This window comes from Manduca sexta, chromosome 7, assembly GCF_014839805.1.
Source record: "Manduca sexta isolate Smith_Timp_Sample1 chromosome 7, JHU_Msex_v1.0, whole genome shotgun sequence".
Classification (NCBI taxonomy): Eukaryota; Metazoa; Arthropoda; class Insecta; order Lepidoptera; family Sphingidae; genus Manduca; species Manduca sexta.
Window position 1 is genome coordinate 7,214,008 of NC_051121.1, and position 22,763 is coordinate 7,236,770.

Here is a 22,763-nt window from a genome sequence, read left to right on the forward strand (position 1 = left end):
TAGGATCTTTTTTGTTGAGAAAATTAAAGTTCCTCGCATGACGCACAAAGCGACGAGTGACAACGAATAAAAATGTTTTATCCTATATGATAATGATACTGCAATTGCGAGTCATTTGAAGCATTTTAATACGACGCTCCGAGGTACAAAAATTACCCAAACGTGTTTCCCGAGGAGTCTATTTTTACACCCTTAAAAATATTCACTCGCCGTCACACATTCATGCGAGTTCTCGGGAAACCCTTTATTGTAAATACAAAAATTGTTTTGTACATGATGTTGTGTGAAAAACATTTTTTATACGTACATGACAAAGTGACCACTGCATTTGATGTTGTGTCGACTGACAAGAAATGATTACCCCTTCACAGTCGACACCATTATGCCGGCCTGTTGGATTTGTATATACACGGGCTAATCCCGGAATGCAATACACTTACGACTTATTTGCTCTAAATGCTTCATTGTCATACTTTAGTAACGACGTCTAAGAAGAATTTCGAAGTGTTTCGCAAATATACGCGTTAATGGTAACTCTGGTATTGTGGTAGGGTTATGACCTCATAATATTAGGTACCTTACATATGTTTCGCAACTTTTTTTTAAAATATAGTGTAGCAAGTTAGTGTAAAATCATCGAGGATACGTGAAGTATATAATAATATCAGCCCTACATTATATACTGTCCCACTGCTGGGCACGGGCTTAGTCCACCACGCTGGCCTAATGCGGGTTGGTATGATAATGAGACTACATATGAAGTCTGCTAATCCGCAAAGACCAGCGAGATAGGCCAAAACCCTCTCAGCAGTAGAGGATGACCGTGCACTGATCAGTAAATAATACAGGGCTGGTATTTTTACTCTATTATTATATTATTATTAGCCTTGATATTTATCATCCAAAATCAAAGTATTATAATTATATTAATTAATAACCGTATGGCATACTGTTTTTCTAAAGCATGACCTTTTATAACAAGTTCCGATCCTGGAGCTTATTTCGTATTATTTCTCTTCTGGAACGTTCGTATCTTAACAAGACGTCTGGTAACAGACGTCAGAGGCCACGGGTCGTCTTCGATCCATACAAATCTCGCCCAATTAACTGTGCCAACGTGAATGCAAGTTTCTACAGTTGTGACTATTAACTTGTAGCACGGGCCGCAAATGACCCGCGATGCAAGCCATATTCGACACTATGTATGGACTGCTACATGGGACACATTGCTTGGGCGTACGACTAATAAATCTAAATTATTATTGTTTTGAATTACAGTTTTTTATATAAAAAGTGATTCAGGACATAGATTAATAGTGATTTATTGTTATTTGGCTTGAGCATGTTTTAAATACATGACAGAAAAATAAACATCATTTTTTTTCTCAGTGTAGGTGACTAAAATTTTATAAGCAAAAAAAACATGTAACATTCAATTTCGTTAGACATTTAAAAATCTCATCAATTTTATCTTATCAAAAGACAAATGATTAATGCAGTCTTGCAGTCCAATGCAGGTAAAACATTTTTCTAATGCCTCACAAGCCAGTTTTAGCGTACAGATTTTGACTTGCATAAATATTAATTAACCTGACTTTTATTAATATAATCGACCGTTAAACACAATATTGAAATTAATTTTATTATCTTTATTATAAGATCGTATCATCAGATAGTTTGTATTTCATAAAAATTGGTCATATAAAGACCAATACTTTCTGAATTAATTTTATTTATATTACGGCTCGTAAAACCGCATAAAGCAAACAAATAAATTATGGAACAAGGCGAGTTTATGCTAAACTAAATTTAATCCTGTGTAAGCAATAAACATAAAATAGTAATGTCGCTCCACTGATCTCATGACAACGTGCATTCGACTGCGAAATGTAGTCTTAAGTTTAACCTTGTTTGAAATCCTTTATATTATGGATGTAAGTGACTATCGTGGGATATTACTCAAAATGTCGTGGTACATGAATAACTCCTTTCTAAATTCAAACATAACGGCATATATTTTTTATATATTATTTAAAGTAAATAAATTTAACCGACAAAAGAAACACTCAGCACTGTATTTAGATGTACAGATACTTACTTCCGTTCTCACGGACTTTGCGCTAATTGGCGTCCGACAAACGGCGCGGCAGTGTGTCACTTACGCGTCAAGTGCCCAAACTAGTAAATTCAATAATCTTCTGTTATTTGTCGTACAGTTATCGAGTCAAAGACTCGAGTCTCTGGACTCATGAGTATTGCAACGGTGAGACTTACTTATGAACTTTTGTTTAAAAATTTCAAAAGAAATTTGTAAACCAACATAATATATTGTTACGAAGGTAATTATGAGGTTTCCTTATACATTTAAACGATGATATATACACACAAAAAAATCTAAAAATAAAGCAATAAAATAAAATAGTAGGCACTAAAATATGTATACATTTTATAAACTATTCAAATAGGTTTTGTATCTTCTTTAACATTTGGCGGCATAAAATTTATTATAATTAGGTCATCGACATGCTTGATACCTAGTTTTAAAACATTTGCATATATTATCTGTATCTTTTTATCAAACAAATCTCGTAAAATCTACTCATTGTTTGAATACAATGAATTTTATAGTTTATGGTGACTTGGATTATTCTTAAAATGTATCATTCAAGACCTCAATGTGTTTATTTAAACAAATATTGAATCGTGAAATTTTGATGAATTTTACTGTCTCAAAATGTCATTTGGTTCTTGTGTCTTTAATTCTAAAAGCTAATTCTATATTTATTAGCAGTTGTTGAGCATTTATCATCAGACATATGACTTACTGATATGACGTTTACAAAAAAAATTACTACAAAGCAATCCGTGTAAAATTATTATGACAAATTTGATTCATTATTAAAACATAGACATCAAAGGACAGTAATAAAACCCACGCAAAACCATTCAGTTTTTCTAAAGTTAAGAAGTATTGTATAGCCAATTACTCCAAGCACATGGTATAAAGTACAAGACTCCTAGAGCACGTTGAATGTGACGGCATTAACATGCTGCGCGCGCGCACACCGGCGTCACTGCCCGCCGCCCGCGCACCACATCGCCCCGCGATTAGTAAAGCCTGTGCTGTATTGAAACGTACGATATATGAGTATAGAAAAGAAGCAAAGGAAATAATAGATCATATTGTGAGGGTAAAACTAGTAGATTACTTAATGGTGAATTTAATGACCCACACACACTCACACCTTTTACCCTCGCAGGGGTAGGCAGATGCGCAATTGGTGCACCCACTCTACCGCCGTGTGTATTTTGTCCTATGATGTGATTGGGGCGAACGTTTCATTTCGAGCACAAATTCCAGACTCCGTGTTGATATTAGTGAAAAAAATCAATGTCGTAATGATCCACTGACCATAAATATTGGCAACGCCGAAGAAATTATGAATAACAGTTAAAGACAGGAATCATAGAAATGAACAGAATTCATTGGGCCTCCTTTATTGAAGTAGAAAAGGTTACGCTTGGTTTGTTTTACATAATAGTACCCATCCGAAGAAGTTTCTTGACTACTAGCATCAGACGAGCAGCACGCTTGTCACATTAGTTGGATACTTGTATTTAAAACAATTATAGCGTAGCATTCAGTGTGTTGTTATTCTTAACGCATAAGTCAAATAAACAGCCGCCTCGACGACAGAGTAACAATGGAATTTCCAAATTGTACTAGAACATTATGCTCACTGTCGCTCTGCCGAAATACTTAGGCCTACCCGCGTATCAAGATAATGACAATGGCCCCTTGTTTCGGCTTTAAAATATTTTTTACGACGTAAATACTGAACCTGATGGAGTTACTCGAAAGTCGTAATATTTTTATATAGCTACCAAACTCGTGTGTCCGGAGAAATAGTTCTTTCCCATTTTATTTTATTGTTTTTAGAGAATAACTCGAAAATGTCTCCTAGAAGCATTTAATTTAATGAATACGAATAAGTAGTAGAATAACCAGAACTTTGAATTAAAGCTCCAGATGACAATGTAGTGTGCTTGTCATTGAGACATTGGATGTTAAGTCTCATAAGACCTAGTAATTAAAAGAATCTAGTATTAAACGTAGTATTCACTAATCATGCGTGTAGACTACATATTATGTAATCATCGTATTTTAGTCATATAAATGCGAAAGTCTATGAAAATATTTGAATCTTTGTATGTTTGTTAGCAATAAACACACAAACAATCAAACAGATTTAGATAAAATTTGGCACATGAGTACATCACATAGGATTCTTGTTATCCCGGTAATTAGCTTCTATAGGATATAATGTGTTATGATTTTTAAAATAGATGTCGCTAGCGTCATACAGTGTTTTAGGGATTTTAGCGAAAAGGCTTTTAAAGCGAGCGAGCGCCATGAGCCACACCTGGTATTCAATAAAAATTACGTGTACTTTAAAGCAGTGATGAAAAATTAATGGACGATAAAATTAGATTTTATAGACCAAAAAAAGCAATGGGTTACTGACCATGCTCAAAAATATAAAAAAAAAATTGTATTTAAATCAATTCCACTGATTCAAAGTCACATTATTTAGAAAAAAGCGAACCATCCTACTTAGACTTAGAAGATTTGAGATAACACGCTGATAATGTCGCCGTCGTACGAAAGACATCAACGGGGGCAAGTTTAATTGCACTATTTGCAAACTATAAACTCGTCTCGAAGTTAATTATTCAACGCTTAATTCAATTAAATAACAATTTTCTAGCTTCTAACGAACGCGGCAGCCAGTTTTAAATGCTTTTAAATTACTCGTGATTGAAAGGTTTTTGTACTGCCGTAGCAAATGTTTGTTTTGTTATTGTAATAACAAAAAAATAAAATAGTTTTAATTATTGCTTTTGATTGTTTTACGATAGGTAACGTACAATAAAAAATGTTATTGGAAAAAAATATGCTTCTTTAATTCTTGTGAGTTGATTAAATAGGAATACGTAATTGGTAACTGTTTACAAAAAATCTTTAATTAATGACTTAAATATCTACATAATGGCTTCTGATTATTGAATTTAAAAACGTTTACGTAAAATATTAATTAATTAAAAACTAGTCTTAATATGTTAGTTTTTGTTCTTATTTATAGAAAATAATTATTTGTAATATTTTATATTGAGAATAAAACCTAATACGATATTAATGGGTTATTATGCGTGCTTATTAATATAATAATTTATTCAAATATTTAGTAAGAAAAAATTCCACACAAACCAAAAGGCGATCGATAGTATCGATATAAAATTGCAAATCGATACTTAGGTATCGATGAGGCAGGTATCGTAAACAAAGATCGGCACTCAGGTAAACCCATTAGGACCATAAGTTACGCGATAAATACCTAAATACTTCTAAATTTGTTACACACGATACACGAAGTCTAACGTGCGAGACGGGCCCGCGTTCTTATACGAAGGTTGTTAACATACGTTCATTTTGTTAACGAAAACTGAAATACTTTTGGGATCTTTTATAAATATTAATTCATATATGGCAGGATGCTTGTTGGTGGTAGGATATATTTTATATCCGCCCGGATAGCGACCACCGACAGTGTTAAAACCCGCCATAGTGGCCCACGGAAGTATCGCGTTCTAGGATGTCAGCCTATGTATTCAACTGGTTTCAACAGGCCGGCATAATTATGTCGACTGTCGAGAGGTAACCATCTCGCGTCAGTCGACTTTCTGTTGGACCCAACTCCACTAACATCAGGTGCAGTGGCGTCACTGTGCTGAACCCGAATAAAAAAACCATGCACCCCTATTTCTTATTAATAGTATTAATTCCCTAAAGATAAACTCACGTAAGCACACAATAAATGCGAATAACCCTGCGGTACATTGTACACAAGGACAGCACATTTATCACTGTATGGCATGCCATTGTCACCGGCACAGTTATGCAATTATGACAAAAACAATCACATAACCTACCTACGTTATTTGCTTGACAGCCGTTGAGTTTTTAATGTAGATGCCAATTTAATCTCAGAATAATTGGAATAGTCTATTGTAATTTACCGCTTCGCCTCCTTGGTTTGGTTACAGTGTATATTAAAATGTGAACGGGGATTCGAATCTCAGGTAGAGCTTCAGTTTTTCTGGAACTATATTCTTCAGCAGGAGTTGATGTCGTGCAGTTGGTTGTATAAACATTGAGTTGTAAGACCGATGAAACCAACATAACCGTTCCACTCAACCCTCACTGATAGATAAGATGTTTTCCCCTACAAACAGAGGATGGTTGTATAAACTAAGTCAAATTTATTCAACATGTTTGTTGGAATAATGTAGTATAATGTGTTGCACCTATCTCAATTACAGTGAAATTCAAGGTGGCGGTGATAGGTGTTAGTAGTTGTGATAGTCAAATATATTATGTAAGATGTCCTTTGTAAAGCTAAGCTAGTTCTGACCGCAGAATAAATTTTCCTGGATTATCCGCAGTCAGTTCGCATCTCACTGAAAATCGACGTGAAATAAAAGCTTAGATTTCGTTCAGTAACTGAAAGTGTTCATGAAGCCAATCCCAAAATCTACACATCATTTCATTGTCCAACCAAGTACTAAACTCAACCCAACTATTTCATAAAATAAATAAGCCGCTACACTCAAGAGGCCAAGATATACTGGTTAATAAATATGTTAGAACCGTATCTCTCTTCACATATTAAACGCGGTATTTATTACTTTTCTATATGTTAATGTTATCTAATTCCAGTAGCAATTTGATAATAAACGTTTTTATTGCACCTCTGTATACATTATGTATTCGACTGTGCCAAAGCGTGATTTGAACAAATAAACAAGGAGTTATTCATTAGAATATTAGGTTTCTCACGTATGTGTCTGCATCTGTGTAAATTTGTCTATTTTTGTCGCCAATCAGTGGTTTGTAAATGCTGGTATGATGCAAGATATTAAAACAAGTATAATACCTAGACAATATAATACAGTATTTGATATTTCAGAGTGCTATAACACAAGGTTATTATAGATGATAACATATAAATTAGAAACAAATGAATCGTTCTAGTCTATATTAGTTCTATCCCTGAAAAAATACTTGTTTCAAAAGAAGGTATCATTTGCTTACATTTTTGTTTTTCTTTCTCAATACAGCATACTACCCAAATATTTTATGAATTTCTAAGGGTAAGGTATTTGATGATCTTTAATTTTTATTTAATTTATCAAGTTTTAAACAATATTCCTGTATTCAATAATCGTAGTATAACTTGGCTATCTCTATTCGTTTATACTGTCAAAATTCACAACTCAACAAAGCAGGTTCGTTAGACGTAATTACAGAAACTGCTGACCCATTTCAAATAAAATTTTGCATACCGATAGACCAGTAGAGATTTTATAACTGGAAACATTGATTCCTTCCGAATTTCGGCCACGACTGCCAATCTGAACGGAGATCAATCAAGTACGCAGGAGATATTATAGTGCACAAGTGTGTATGCATTACACAGGTACAGTCCCTGTTCCTTCACTATCATAGTCCGATGAGACAGCAATCCGACTTGACCGGAGAGAGATCAGACGCAAGATCAATGGCTTTACGTGCTTAAACTGGGAATATATTACGCTAGCGGAGTCGGGAGCAAACCTATTTAATATCGACACTGGCATTCCATCCATGTAACCATAAGTTTTTGCTATACCTTAGCTATGTATAGGTAATATCTCATCATTGCTGAACAATGCCTCCCCCAAAGATTTGACCGACCTATTCTAAGTTGCCCGCATCCAGCGGTTTCCTGCAACTTTTATTAGGTCATATGTCCAAAGTAAGAAATATTACAATGTTTCCAGTTTACATAACCTAGGTTCTGACGTAGACTATATAAATAACCTTGCTTTACTGCATAAAAACGTGTGACGTAGCAAACATAAATAGAAGCATTACCACTATTCCGCGCAGTAACATAATAATCCCAACTTGAAGGCTAATTACTAGTGTTATTACCAGTACCTGATTTATTTTTTTTGACTTAATGGGGTCATTTACCTATTAAATATTTCTTTTACGCTTTGAGGTAAGTAGGTTATAGTGTGAGGTCCTGTTGTTGGCATTTTATTTCTCGTTTTAGACATTTTTTTTCGAATTAGTTCACAAACTTAAGCGTATATATATTATTTTTGCTATTATTACCACAATCGAATGCGTATATTTTCGCAATTAATTAAAATAATTATTTTAACTGATGCCTAACATAGAAGGTGACCAAGGGGGGAGGGGGTTCCGCTATTTGATATGTAACTCGCCCTTTGTTTAATACAGTTTAGGTGATTACGTTAACCTAACTATGGAAGTTTGATAAAGTTTGGAAAGGCCTGTGAATGGTACTTCTTTGATTCAGAGGGAAAAGGTAACTATCCCTGAATATATTTCCATAGAGATATTATTGTTATGACACATTTATAGTAAATACTCTGGCGTGGTGACGTCACTGAACTGCGTCGGGAAAGATGTCATCTATCACTGAGCCCAGTCTTTAATATTTTCCATAGTTAAAATAGAAAGAGAGCTGAAGTGGGTAGATTTTTATTTTATGATTAAGTAATATTTTGCTTGTTTTGCAGGGTTTGCAATGGCGCGTGTTTAGTTTATTTTTAGGCTTTAAAACATGCAATTACAAACCTTAAGTATAGAAACTGCCTGGGTGCTTTAGGTTTCCTTCGTAACTTCTCGTTCTTGAGCATAGATATGTGGTATGATTGAATGTATATACTGATACAGGGAATATTTGTTCATTAGGTGATTTTTTCGAAAGTATTAAAAGTTGCAACTGTCAGGAGTTTCGTGAAGGCTCGTATCATACAGTAGATGCAAGATCTGAGATGAATATGACTACATGCAACGGTTAAGAAGCTTCTTATTGATATAGTCTCAGAATATACCCACACGCTATTATCTCTTGGGAGTAGGCAGGGACTATTGAACACATGTCCTAATCTTGAAACGCCTTTATATGCTCTTCCAATTTAAAATCTAGATTTTATTATCAAAACTTATTACGATTGCTTGGAAAATATATTGTATATGTATTATGCTTAAATAAATGTAATAGATGTTTAGAATTTTGTTAAAAATAATAGACGTTGATTATAGCCGGGACTAACGTATACGCTATTTTCATTCATGGGTCTTTTTGATCTAAAAGTCATTTACGCGGATGAGACCGCAAGCCATAGTTAGTTTTATAATAAATATTAGTAATTTTTTATTTAAATATCTTGAATAGATTTAGTTTAATTATTCCCCAAAATTAGGACTGTGTTTTCTTTGATTCGAAAATAAATATAGATCGTTATATGGGTTTGCACCAATTTTAGGCAACATTAAAGGAATTCATGCTTCGGCGATACCAAAATTATTCACTAAACTGGTGTTATGTGTCCTTCAACACACTCCGATTATTATTATAATATTGCATGAAAAACTACAATTTACGCTAATTGATATAAGCTACTCTTTTGTTTAAATGTGTGCATATTAACTTGCGCACACGCCTATAAATCGTGATGTAACCATAACAATTAACCGAATTAAAACTAGTTTAAAAACAAAAACTCACCGAAAATAATTCCTGTGTACTTCTAAAAATTAAATCCAAAACGAAATATCCACTTTTTCGGTCGTTCATACACTTATAAATAAGTACACAAGCACAGAAACTATGAAATAATTTTTCGTAATCACACACAAGGGGTTTGCACTCAAGTGTTTCGTTTGATATTTTCACGTGTTTAACGAGATACGAGACAACGCGACGTGTGGAACTCTCCGCGGTTCGGTAGAGACTGGCGGTAGAGGTGTAGCGCTGCGCCCGCGCACCTGTCTTCCTTCAATAAAAAACAATAGCAAACAATAAATTGTAGGTAGCGTTTATGGGCCAGGCGTAATGACAATGTGCCTCTAGTTAAACATAAATTTTGATAATATTAGATAACTAGTTTAATTTGTATCCGGTGTTTTGGTTCGCTTTTATGTCATGAGATAAGAATCGAATGGCTACTGAATAATTGATATTGGATTGAAAATGTGTCAATGAATATTTTTTATGCAAATGGATGACCTCTGGCGCAGCAGGTTGGCACGCTGAGGAATGGGAAGTCGCAGGTTCCACTCCTACACGAGGAATGACTATGCCATATAATATTGGCTATTGAGAGTCTCTCCTTGATATATAATATCTTACCTTCACTAGGTAGTCAGATAAGAAAGTTATAGACACGTATTCTTTCAAATCTTCCAAATACAAATTTTCTGTGAACTTTAGTACTATTAATTGGAATGCTACCTTTATATGTTTCACGAAAAAAATATATAAAGATTACGCGTTTGGCAGATTGACAACTCATTGGGAATAAAAACTAAATCCGATTTTATCCAGTTACATGATCGGCTGGACCATGATGAATCTAATGCTGTAAGAGATTTATATCTGTTTGGTGATTGTAATATTTAGTATATTTTATAATTATATTAATAAGTAAAATATGGTTATGTGTTATCTTATGATTATGTGTTCCTAGGAGAGTGAATAAAAATTCATATCAGATAAAGCATCACTGTGATTTTTCCGGATATATCCGGCCTTCCGATAATATTTTTTTAAATATTGAAATATCCGAATTCCAAATTGTTTATTAATAAAATAGTTAATCAACCACAAACATTATGGCCTTTCAATAATATTTTTAAATACTTAAATATCCGAACTTATCCAAATTGTTTAATAATATAATAGCTATCTAAACTCCTTCGATATTTTTATCGAATTCTTTTTACAAATTTCAAAATGGCTACCTCAATCAATTTAATCTGAATAAAAAGTTATAACAAAAAACTGCAATATGAATTAGATCAATTAAAATTATATTAATCTGATAGTTTGATATTGCAGAAGGAGCGACGGTTGCTATAACCGTAGATAATTCTCGTCTGTTTTGCATTGAGTGACACAACAATGGAACTGTTTCACACTTAATCAGTTAATAAGACTACAATTAATGTTTTGAATATTTTAGTTCCAGATTGTCTACGGCTACTAAGAAAAACTGTAGATAGAGGCATAGTAGAATAAAAATAAGTGAATTGTGGTGTATTTTTTTAACGCGAGATACGTTTTGAATACAAAACTGAAGCGATTTTAATATTTGAAGACACATTATGAAATAAGTTGCATTAGTTATTACATTATCAGAACTATCAAAATTTCCATATTATTTTGAAATGTTTATTTCTTAAATAGTCTTATTATAATTTGTGAAAATAAAAACGATGTTTCCGATATAGCTAAAGCTCCATGTGGCCATCACTATTAAATTAAATTATATACTTTATTATAACTTAGATAAAAATCCTTTATTATATAAACTCCTTTTTAAATGATTACGAAATATTTTATAGGCAAACATTTATACTCACTCCTTTTTTGTTGCTTTATTTGTATTACCGAGAAACTTAAAAAAACCTATTATCCTAATCCATATAAGGATACATATTATTTTATTGAAATTTATAATATAATTTTTATTTCTCGGCCGCTCACAGGCTGTTTACACCGAAATTCATATTAGAATTTATAATACTGTTACTAGCCTATACGGCCGTCGCCTCATGCAAAAATGCACGGACAACGGGTTTATATAAAAAATATATTTACATATCAATGTGAACTATTGCGGAAGCCCGCAATTTATTGAAACTATAACATATAATGTGTGCGATGGTAGCATACTGTATCAAGGTTAATGACCTACGTACGATATTGGTCGTGTCGAATATCCAATCGAAATTAACCTCATAAATCCGTGTTCTAAAATGTCTGTACATATTTCAAAAAAACTTGATCTGATCTGATTTGTTTTACATCTTACTATCATAACATTACGTGTTATGTTTGTATGAGGGTAGATGACCGCATGCATTTACATATAGTTGGTGTATCTATAACATTATAATATTAGAAAGTAACACAAAATTAACCAATACATACTTAATGATTTCATACGTTTACGCGATATCTTTGTATAATTGTAAAATTTAGTTAGATATTGTAACTTTGCCTTTCGGACGACCAACACCTCAGTCTTCCTCGTGATCAAGAAGGATACAAAGTCGTCGGAACGTCAGGAGAAAATCATAATATAAAAAAACGTGATAAAATCCTAAAAACAGTTTTATTTCAATACATACTTATCGACAACCACATATCCCACTGGGATACTAGCGGACTTTTCTAATGCGTAGGGAAATGATATTGAGGATCAGAATTCATAGTATATCAGCATAAATAAACAAATATTGTAATAAAAATAGATTTACGTCATATAATTGCGCCCTATCTGAGATAATATTTACAATTAATTCAAGTGGCATAGTCGTACTACGGTACAAGTGCAATGCTGAGGTCTCGGTTTCAATCTCGGGGCAAGGTGACATAAGGTTTTCTACTCAATATCAGCCTGGTATCTAAGCTCTGTGCAAAATATGGAGATACGCGCGCCCTTTATCATATCATGGAACGGAATATACAGAGTAAAAAGAAGGAGCATCAATTGGGTCTCTACCTACCATTTCCGGGATAAAAGGCATAAGTGTGTATAATTTAAGTTTTGTGACACACTGCACATATATATTCAGTATAAAATGTATATTAATTTAATTAAATAGAAATTATAATTACAGATAATGAATATTCATGGTACGCATTGCAATGTCCGGTTGAGAAGGATACAGAAGAATTAGCATTCACAATGACGTTACTTGTATCTTATAATAAAACAAAATCGCGCAAATACGTCCATCTTTTTTACACAAAATTATGTTTGCTATATTTTAAATATTCGCCATAAACAAACACAAAAACTTGAGACATCCAAATCTCTAATCTACTACCAAGAGTGGTTGTTAAATAAATCTAAATAAGCGAAATAGAAAAAATTAAATTTAATAGACTCTTTTCTAGGCTGTTTATTTTATAAATAGCCAACATATATCTAAAAACACATAATATCTTTATATAAATGGTAATAAGCAAACGAAAACGAAACTGTGTTATGAAAAACGCATAAAATTTCAATATTTTAACACTAAGCTGGCGTTTGCGTAGTGCCATTCAAATTAATTGTTTATTTATTTAATTTATAATTAAAATGTGTTTAAAATTTGTATTGAATTAATTCGCAAATTAATAAATCTTAAATCTCTTTCAGTTCTTTATCTGTAGACATACTTCAAATTAGTCACTAATTAATAACACTAAGTGGTATTTGATATTGTGATGTAACAAACTCGTAGAATGATACCATGACATTGAATGTTGTTTGGATATGGGCCTTAACAAGCTTTATAAGAACAAAACACCTGTGAGGATAAGAAGGCTGCCTACAATCTGCTGTTATCTAGCTTTATTCTTATAAAGTATTAGCAGACTCGACGGACGTCCTGTTTTATTTGTTATATGAATATTCCATTCGAACTGTGACTTTTCGTATGGTTTCTACTCCAAATCATTCTAACAACTTAAGTGATATTTCAAATTTACATTCGTTAAAGAAGCGAAATTGAAATAGTCGTTAAATTTTCTGAGCGATTTTCTTATTTTAACTATTCATGCTAGCATTAAAATTTGAATTTTCCATTCCTGAGCTCTCAATACTGCCTAAACGAGACCGACATAACAGGATCACACCATGACCGTGTTAGGAACGTATCAAGCACGGAAAAAAAATAACATGGGTAACTATGCCCACTAGAATGTAACAAGAGCGTTTACTACAACTCCCTATTTTGCCGGCTGCACACCGATTTAGCAAAGGCACGTACCATGCGCAGATCTTAGCGGTATTTGCAAAATATTCTCGGCGACAATTATTGACGGTCGAGCATGGCACGTAACGGTGTTGATCGGTATCTGAACGGACTAGAGGACGTAATTCAAGGTATTGGATGGTGTTTCTACTGTTTATGGGCGGTCGTTTCGCGTACCAATAGGCGATAGGCAAGCTCGTCTCGTCATTCAAAGCAATAAAAAAATTGCCTGACTCGTTCCCAGCACGGTCATAATATCAAACGGTGTAGTGGACAGACTTCTTAAGACTAATCTCCACAGTAACTTAATACGTTAAAACGTATGATTAAAATTATAAACTTAGTTAATGATGTTGCTGTTTCGATTACGACTGTGCTGTGTGTGGTCTGCTATTACGAAATTATAATATTAAGATGTTTCCCAATGGGAATCAATTTTCATACATTACTGTTGGTTGATTCAACTGTCCGTTTAAATTAACAGGTTTGAGATATGTGTGGTTATTTATTGCAAATGTTTGTTTCTTTGCAAATGTTCTATGAATGTTTCAATGTCTAGAAACATTCGAGTTGTGTAATGTAAGGATGCTCAGAAATCATTAAATTAATAATCATTTTGCGAACTAACAAATGTAAGGAATATCTAGTCAATGTAACAAACAATACGTTTGATTAATTTAAGACTATTATAATTATGTCATCGTATAGCCATCTTAACTTAGATCTTCGTAAGCAAGAGCCATTTTTATCTCAACTTTTGCGTGTCTGTTTAATTTAAGGAACTAAATTAAAACTTTTAATAGTTTAAAATATAATAATCTGTGCATTAATACGTGAAGAAAATACTTTTTAAGCACATTGCGCACACGGGCGGGTATGAAATTTGGCATAATTAAAGTTAATATTAAGGAGTGCATAAAAATAAAAAAAATATGTATCTTCTTCTTCAGTCTTTGGAAGTCCATTGCTAAACATAGGCGTCCCCTAAGACTAAGCTTGTTAGGAGCGGCCTGACTATAAAATCGATTTACCCTTTGTACTAACATATTAAATTTGTGTCGTTCGAATTTAGACCACTAGATGGTCATTCGTATTTTTTAAATAAAACATTTGAGTTATCATTCTCCAATTTAAATGTAATTTTGAAACACAGATGGTATCCAAAACTACTTCAAAACGTTGCAATAATGTCAAATGTAAATATGTACCCAATTAAGAACATAACAATGCTATCTGAAATCTCAGAGCATACTTCACAAGTTCGTTTAGGTAACTTAATCGTATTTTAAAGTTAAACGTTTAAAGTTCAACAGTAAATATTGATAATTATTTTTGCAACAATATAACTTTACTAATGCTGTACGCCTTTGCTTTGAAGACTACGGTTCGAACCCCGGCTCAGGTAATGTGATTTTGGAATTTTCTTCTCATTATTAGCCCGTAATCAAGTGTTCCTAAAAACCAATAGCCTCGCTTCCAAGATACTTAAAGATTGTCAAATCTGAGTGTTACACCTCGGCCTACGCCTGAAATGGGAAAAAAGGCATGATGCCATGTATGTATCAATTTCTTTTTCAGTATTTTGTTATCCAGAGTATAAATTATGATTTAAGTACATTTAATTAGTAACATCAAATTATTGAAAACAGAAAGGTTTTGAAATAAAAAAATCGAATTTTATAGCTTCGTGCCCCCGAGACCGTGAAGAATGCACTTTGAAACAACCGCAATAAGATCCGAAAAATTGTTTTATTTTAATGTCTAGCATTCGTGTAATAATAATAATAATAATATCAGCCCTGTATTATATACTTGCCCACTGCTGAGCACGGGCCTCCTCAACTACTTAGAGGGAATTAACCTTAAACATATTAACCATAACAATATTAAACAGAAAGATTTCGGGATTTCCAGTTCATACAAATTTACCAAAAGATTATGGATTTAAATTTTTGCCGAATTTTTTTTTATAAGGTTAAAACACTTTCTACTTCTATATATAAAGCCTCAATATCGCATATACCATGTATGCCAGTGATCATCTCAAGACAGTAAGTTATTTTCCATCAACACACAAACCCAAATGTTGCTTTTCAAATAGCCTCTAGAGAAAACAGTTATACATACCAGACGGTTTAATAAAACGGGCTAATGTACAAATAATACGTATTATTAACTATGAAAATTGATTATACGATGGAAACACAATCAACATTGTGACAATTTGAGTTATTACGCGTAATGAGTTATTTGGACTGCGAAGATTTTGCAGTTTTCGAAACGTCAGGAGAAAATTAATATATAAATAACCAAGATAAAATTGGTAAAATAGTTTTATTTCTATATCTAATATTCGTGTAAACGTAAGAAATCATTATAACATTTCGACTTACTTGTAAGTTTACACATAAGTAAAATATATTTTTAACGCCATAAGTTATTATAACAATTATAAATAAAAAAAAATTACGTGTTTTTTGCATGTTTATAAGTAGTTCGATGTTCAGAATGGATTTGGGTGAAATTCAGAACATTGAAAGATCAAGTCCTGGATTAATATTATCATTTATTCCAGACGCAAGCGAAAGCGGAATAAAAAGCTAATATTTTCTATATAATAAGCTGGGCTAAGAAACGTTGTGTAAATTATTAGCCGTTGTTTTAGAAAACCAATTGTCCATGGCTGCTGGTGCCTTTTCTTCTGTTATTTAAATAAGATAACTGGTATACCTCCAAATTTGGGTTTAAAGGAGTTTTATTCTTAAAAGACTAGTTACATGAGAATACTTGCTAATTACTTAGGAGTAGATACAATATTGATCGGTATTCGCACAAAGATGCTTTTCCGACACATTCATCATGATATTGATATTTAATGAAACAAATTTACAAATAATTCTAAAATACATGCCTTAAAAAAGTGTTAATAAAAATACTTTCATCAATAAATATAATATACTTCCTTATATCATTTTTTTCATCATTTTTCTCTCCAATCATCGAACCATTGACATAGGTAAACTAATAAACAGTAGCTCATTTAAAAGGAAAAATGAAACGAGTAGAACGACGTACTAAACTAGTTTGATGTTGGCATATGCATGAACTAACAATAGACCGCGGTTACATCTATAATATTAAATGAAAATGTTGCTATAAAAATATAGAAACCCGTAAACATTATATTTTTTTATCTAATATTTGTTTGTCAATCACTGGTGTCTTATTTAACCTGTATATCTATTAAAATACCATTTCACTTCTTCCTTTTTCGACATTTCCTCAAACTTCTGGAAACAGTAGTTCTTAACTCTCAAACCTGGAACATAATGTCATGTTATTTAACCTTTTTGGATCGTTTAAACCTCATGACATCCAGCAATTTAAAAATAAAAAGTATTTATTTAAAAAACGAACAAACAAAATTTCGAACTGGCCAGTAGTTACTAGCGTTAGAGGCCGCGGTGGCAGCTGCGCGCGCACCTGTCGCAGCGCGTGCTAGAGCGTAGATCCTTCCATAGATCATTAGGGGAGCTTGGGGAACGGTAAAATGAGTACGAAAAAACGAATTCAAGATGTCATTAATTAATACGAGAAAGGGATATTAATACTTTTTAGTAACATAGTAATTTTTAAGAGCGTGGAGATGTAATTTGAACTATTCAAAAATATCCAGTTTTTATGAATTTCATTTTTTGCGCACATTTATGTGGCATGTTTTTATAGGAAGACGATTCACTAAAAATCACGCAAGGAAACTTCATATTTCTTTTTGAAGATTCAATTTCTAGAAAAACAGGTGAAGAGTTTTTATAGCTTATTAGGGGAGTATGGACAATAACATTCTGATAAATTTGCCTAATATCGTTTGTTTATGATAGTTTATTAATAAGTAAATAATAAGACCCGATATTATTATATTTGAAAACATTGTTGTTAAATTCATTGTTGCGAAACACCGCAAGTTTATTTTCAGGTGAATTTCCATTTATTAATAATTATTAGACTACCATTGACGAAAATTCTAGAATTTAAAACACAACTGTAAAACCAGGATTATGCTTTTATTGACTATGAGTATTCACGTAAACTCTGCCTACTCCGCTGCACGGCGTGAAGTTACATTGCAAAGCCCGCACGCAATCATGGCTATTATACAGCGTCCGTGGCGGTAGCGGAGCGTGAACTACCGGACGTTGCCAACGCGCACTCGATGACATTTTAACTATGTATTCTGTTTTAATATTCAAAAACTATACTATATTTTTATGACTTCGACAGTGATTAAATTTTATGAGGAGTATGAGCTAAAAACCTTAAGGATGCATTATTTAAAAAAATAGGTTAGGTTTGATTCCGGAGCGTCACTATGTATTTATTTATAATCGAATTCATAATTCCAATAAATTCTAAACACGTATAAATAACATATAATAGATTTGTAGTACAAAAAATCTCATATGTTGTCAAGAACTACGCCCGTATTTCTTTGGGAAATTTATGCCACGCGCAATGACTGTCTACTTACACAAAGCTAGACCATTTGAAACCTCTCTATAATGTCTAATTCAAATTCGTACAATCAGAAACGACCCATTGAACCGACTGGTACTAAAATAATAATTTATGTTCACCCCGCGTGTAAAATTACAATGACTTGCATCTACCAATCTTTTGTAAATTCGAGCTTACAAGCTTTAATAGTATTTCCTTTAGAAAACAGTTTGGGAAATTCAAATTTAGAATATATGTTTTTGTCGAATTTTGTCGATTAACGATTTAATGCATCGGTGGCATTGTATGGCGCGGTACGACACCGCTATGAGGTCTTGTGTTCGAATTTCCTGGGAATATTTAAACTTGAGATCAGATGTTCCATTGCCTGTTTACCGGCCGATTATTATGTAATATGTTTATATACATAATTATATTTGAATATATCGGATTTTATATAAATATTTCTCCACCATACATTTACATGTAAATATTTCTAACCTAAATTCAAATAACAGACAATTTAGACAGTCTTAAACAAACTCCATATAATTATCAAGTCAAAAAGCGCGTACCAAATCCTTATAATCCGTGCGTCTAAAAATAATGTCCAATAAGCATACAATTGAGTGAGGCATCATTGATAACAGTTCATCCGTGCGCCCGCACAGCGCCACGCATGAAAATTACGTTTCCGACTAAGCGTTTTCATTTTGTATGGTCTCGGTGTCAGCGGATTTCTTTTTATGGGATTCTAAAATGTAATGAGAAAAGCAGAGGCGGCTCGAGCTCATGTGCCGCCCGTGTGCTAGAAATTCCTTGGCACCCCCTAGGAGACAATGTGATCTTTAATAAATTTGATAATATTAAATTAAAAGTTATTGTGTAAAGTAAAGAAGCCGCCCGCTGGCCTTAGCACGGGCGCAGGTTGTTTGAGAGCGCCCGTGTGCAGCGCACACCCTGCACAATAGGTTAAGCCGCCTCTGGAGGAAAAGCTGGAGAATTTGTGAATTCTATGGTCTAGTCTTTGATTGTTTCCTATTTCAATGTAGGGTTAACGCAACACGTGATTTCAAGCATGGTGCAAAATAGGATTTTGCTAATATCCATGACCAACTGCCTGCCCGATGTCATTGCTCTTTAGATCCTCCATAATAATTGAAGTAATACATTTGACGAATTATTTTACAACCACTTTTCTTGCCTTCTCGACATGCACTCTTTTTTTCTATTTATATACCTACAATATATTATATGACGTTGCGTTGAGCGATGCTTTTATTACAGTTAATACTTCAATAACATACCTAAATATCTTCAAATTCGCAATCATACATACAAGTTTTACTTAGCGTAGGTCTACAAATTAACAAAATATATTCTTCATTCAATCATTTCAGAACCGAAAGAGAAAACGAATTATATGTATTTATGTATATAATACTTTAGCGTATTTTTTTTATTTAATTTCATAATAATAATAAATAATTGAATAAACTCAACGCCGCCACAGCCGCTCCACCCGACGGCGCCGACGATCCTCGCCGACTCAATCTAGATGCAGCGCTGGTTGCCGTCTACATGACATACCGTACCGCCGTGCCGTGTTCATTGTGTCACACTGAACCATTGTTAGCACCTCATTACAACCACCAACCACTGCTGGAACCGCTTCACATGAAATAACATTTTTTTTTTTTTTTATTTTACTCCTGGCCACTATGCCGTGTCACTAAAAAAAATATCTTCGTGACCGTATAAAAAAGTTTTATTTTAATTTTTATCTTAAAACAGAAACTGCGTCATAAAAAGCCATCAATTGTCCCTAATAATACATTATGTAAAATGTAGCACGTTTATACGCCTATAAATAAAATGGTCTAATCTCAACAATACAGCTGTAGTTTTCTTACGGTATATCAGAAATAATTTATTTGGCGCGTAAAACTTGGCGCCAACTGATAAAATATTAGGCATAAATGTCAAATCGTTCGCACTAAATACGTCACGAGTTTTATGTACGACTTACACAACTTCTCTTGTAAAACAACAGTAAAATAGTTGGAGTCGACAGATATATTAGCGCTTCGGAACATCAAAAAGTTTGATTATTAGTTTTCATAGAGTTTATTTGATTGTAATTTTTTTATTATAACCTCAAAACTTTTCTTGGGTACTTAGGTACCTTACGCGTATCCTAGGACTTCCGCTACCATTGTTCCCAATAATCGTCCTGAACATAGCTCGTAGCCCGTTAGTAATTTGCCCTCGCCATGTTCACTTAATTCAAAGAGTTGCACGCCTAAAGCACTTACCCGAAAGTCGGATGTATTTGTATAATCCGGACAGAGTAACAAATGTAATAAATACCTTTATAACTGTTTTCAAAATGGAATGGCTTCTCCTCAATTTGAGGTTCTTTTCTACTTCTAAGTATAATTAGACAAAGTACATATACTCGTATTTACACGAATACAATGTTTCGTGTATCTTGCATCTTTCTTAGGGTGCTTGGCTGAACGTTACTGAACGAAGCCACGCGTGACGACGCCGTCGCACGCACTGCCTTACCCGATAATAAACGGAAGTGACTGTGTTTTACTTTTATGTGTAATTGAATTTTCTGCTTGTTTTAATGCTGGCATTTTTTTTCTTTTAATGTAAACAAGGTTACATTGGCAACTTGGTATATTAATACGCTTGACTTGAGCATTTTTAAGGGGATCATACATTTGATAGGTGCGGTAATTATAAACTCTAAGTTAACTTTAATTTATTTAGTTTTATAAGTTAATAAGTTTAGATTAACTAATATTTGAACTTTTTTTTTGGGATACTAACCGGTCCAATTTTAAAAATCAACAATGACGGTCATGATTTCGAGCCGTGCCACCAATTTCCTTCGTAAGTGATTAATGACAACCAACCCCTCGATAATTAAATATTTCGTCTACAAATTCGAAAAAAACATTCCGCAGCTCGCTTTTAATCTGGGTTATATTTAAGCGTATCCTGTGACCGGACGTGTGCGTGCGACCACTCTATGGAATGAACCATACGACTATTTACGGTGCGTTTTTTTTATCACGTAATTGCCGTTCGCCTCGTGGTAAGCGATACGACCGCCCTTGAATTACTAAGTATTGTATGGTATTCCACTGCGCTCGCACATCCTGAGACATGAGGTGTTAAGTCTTATGTCCAGCAGTTACACTGGCTACAATGTCTGTCAAACCGGAACACAACAGTGACTATATACTGCTGCTTGGCGACAGAATAGACATTGCGGTGGTACCTACACAGACGGACCCTCACATATGAAAGACCTACCACCAGTAGTACCAGTATATACCAGTATTTTAATTAACAAAGCAATTGAAGACTCGCACATTTCGTGTCGCCAACCGCAACGAGGCGTTCGCGAATACACCCGAATAAGCTGTTTGCATACTCGTATTTGTGTCTATTCACTATTTAACTAAGTCATGGTTAATATTTAGAACTAGGTATGGTATACAAAAAAAATACGCAGTCAGGTGCGGACAAACATCTGGCGAACATATCTCAAGTTATTTGTAAATCGAAGTTTTTGCAAGTAAGTTAATTGCAATTAAGTTTTCCAAACCCTTTATAAACATAAAAATTCTATCACGAGACTATCTCACTTCATATTTTAATAATTAACATTTGATGTTAAAATAATACATGAATTAATGCAGATTGTAGACTTCACAAGATTTTTAAAAGATTTATTTTCTTCACGTATCTATTTAAGTCTCTTAAAAATTATAAAAAACAAAACGAATTATAATAAAAATCCCAAAGCACGACTAAAACGGCACAGTAATTTATCGTTCGTCCTATACAGTTAGTTGAAGGTGCAATCAAAGCGATGGTAAGTGTAGATTGTCGGATTGACCGTTTGCGTGTGCACGCTCACAATATACCACCATACCAGCACGTTCCACCATTAGCGCTAGATACGCCACCATTAATCTTTATCATCGCAATATCATTATATTTTTATTGTTAAAATATGTATATCGTACTTGAGTTTATGGTTATGATTATAACAGCTCTAAATTACCCTCGAAGTTGATAAGTTTAATGATATGTAAGTTGTACTCAAATACTCTAAATTTTAATAATGTAAAGCTGCTGATAAATTATAATGATCAATTTCGCTTTCGATCCAGAGCCATACAGATCATAGTAGTACATTGAAATGAAATGATTTTTAGGATTTTATTGCGGTGTTTTATATTAAATCCAAAAAAAAAAATATAATTATACAAAGCCGCAGTAAAACCCAAAAAAACATTTTAATTGAATGACTAACATTCGTGTAAATATAAGAAATCGTTAAACGAGTACGTTA

General features: G+C 33.4%; 1 long non-coding RNA gene across 1 annotated transcript in view; it reads right to left on the reverse strand.

The window, feature by feature from the left end:
* LOC119193807 overlaps positions 1 to 9,855 on the reverse strand; it is a 101,080-nt gene extending 91,225 nt beyond the window's left edge. Inside the window, exon 1 of the long non-coding RNA XR_005114055.1 lies at positions 9,648 to 9,855. This is a non-coding gene — a long non-coding RNA (uncharacterized LOC119193807). The remainder of the gene's footprint in view (positions 1 to 9,647) is intronic.
* Between the last annotated feature and the right edge of the window lie 12,908 nt (positions 9,856 to 22,763).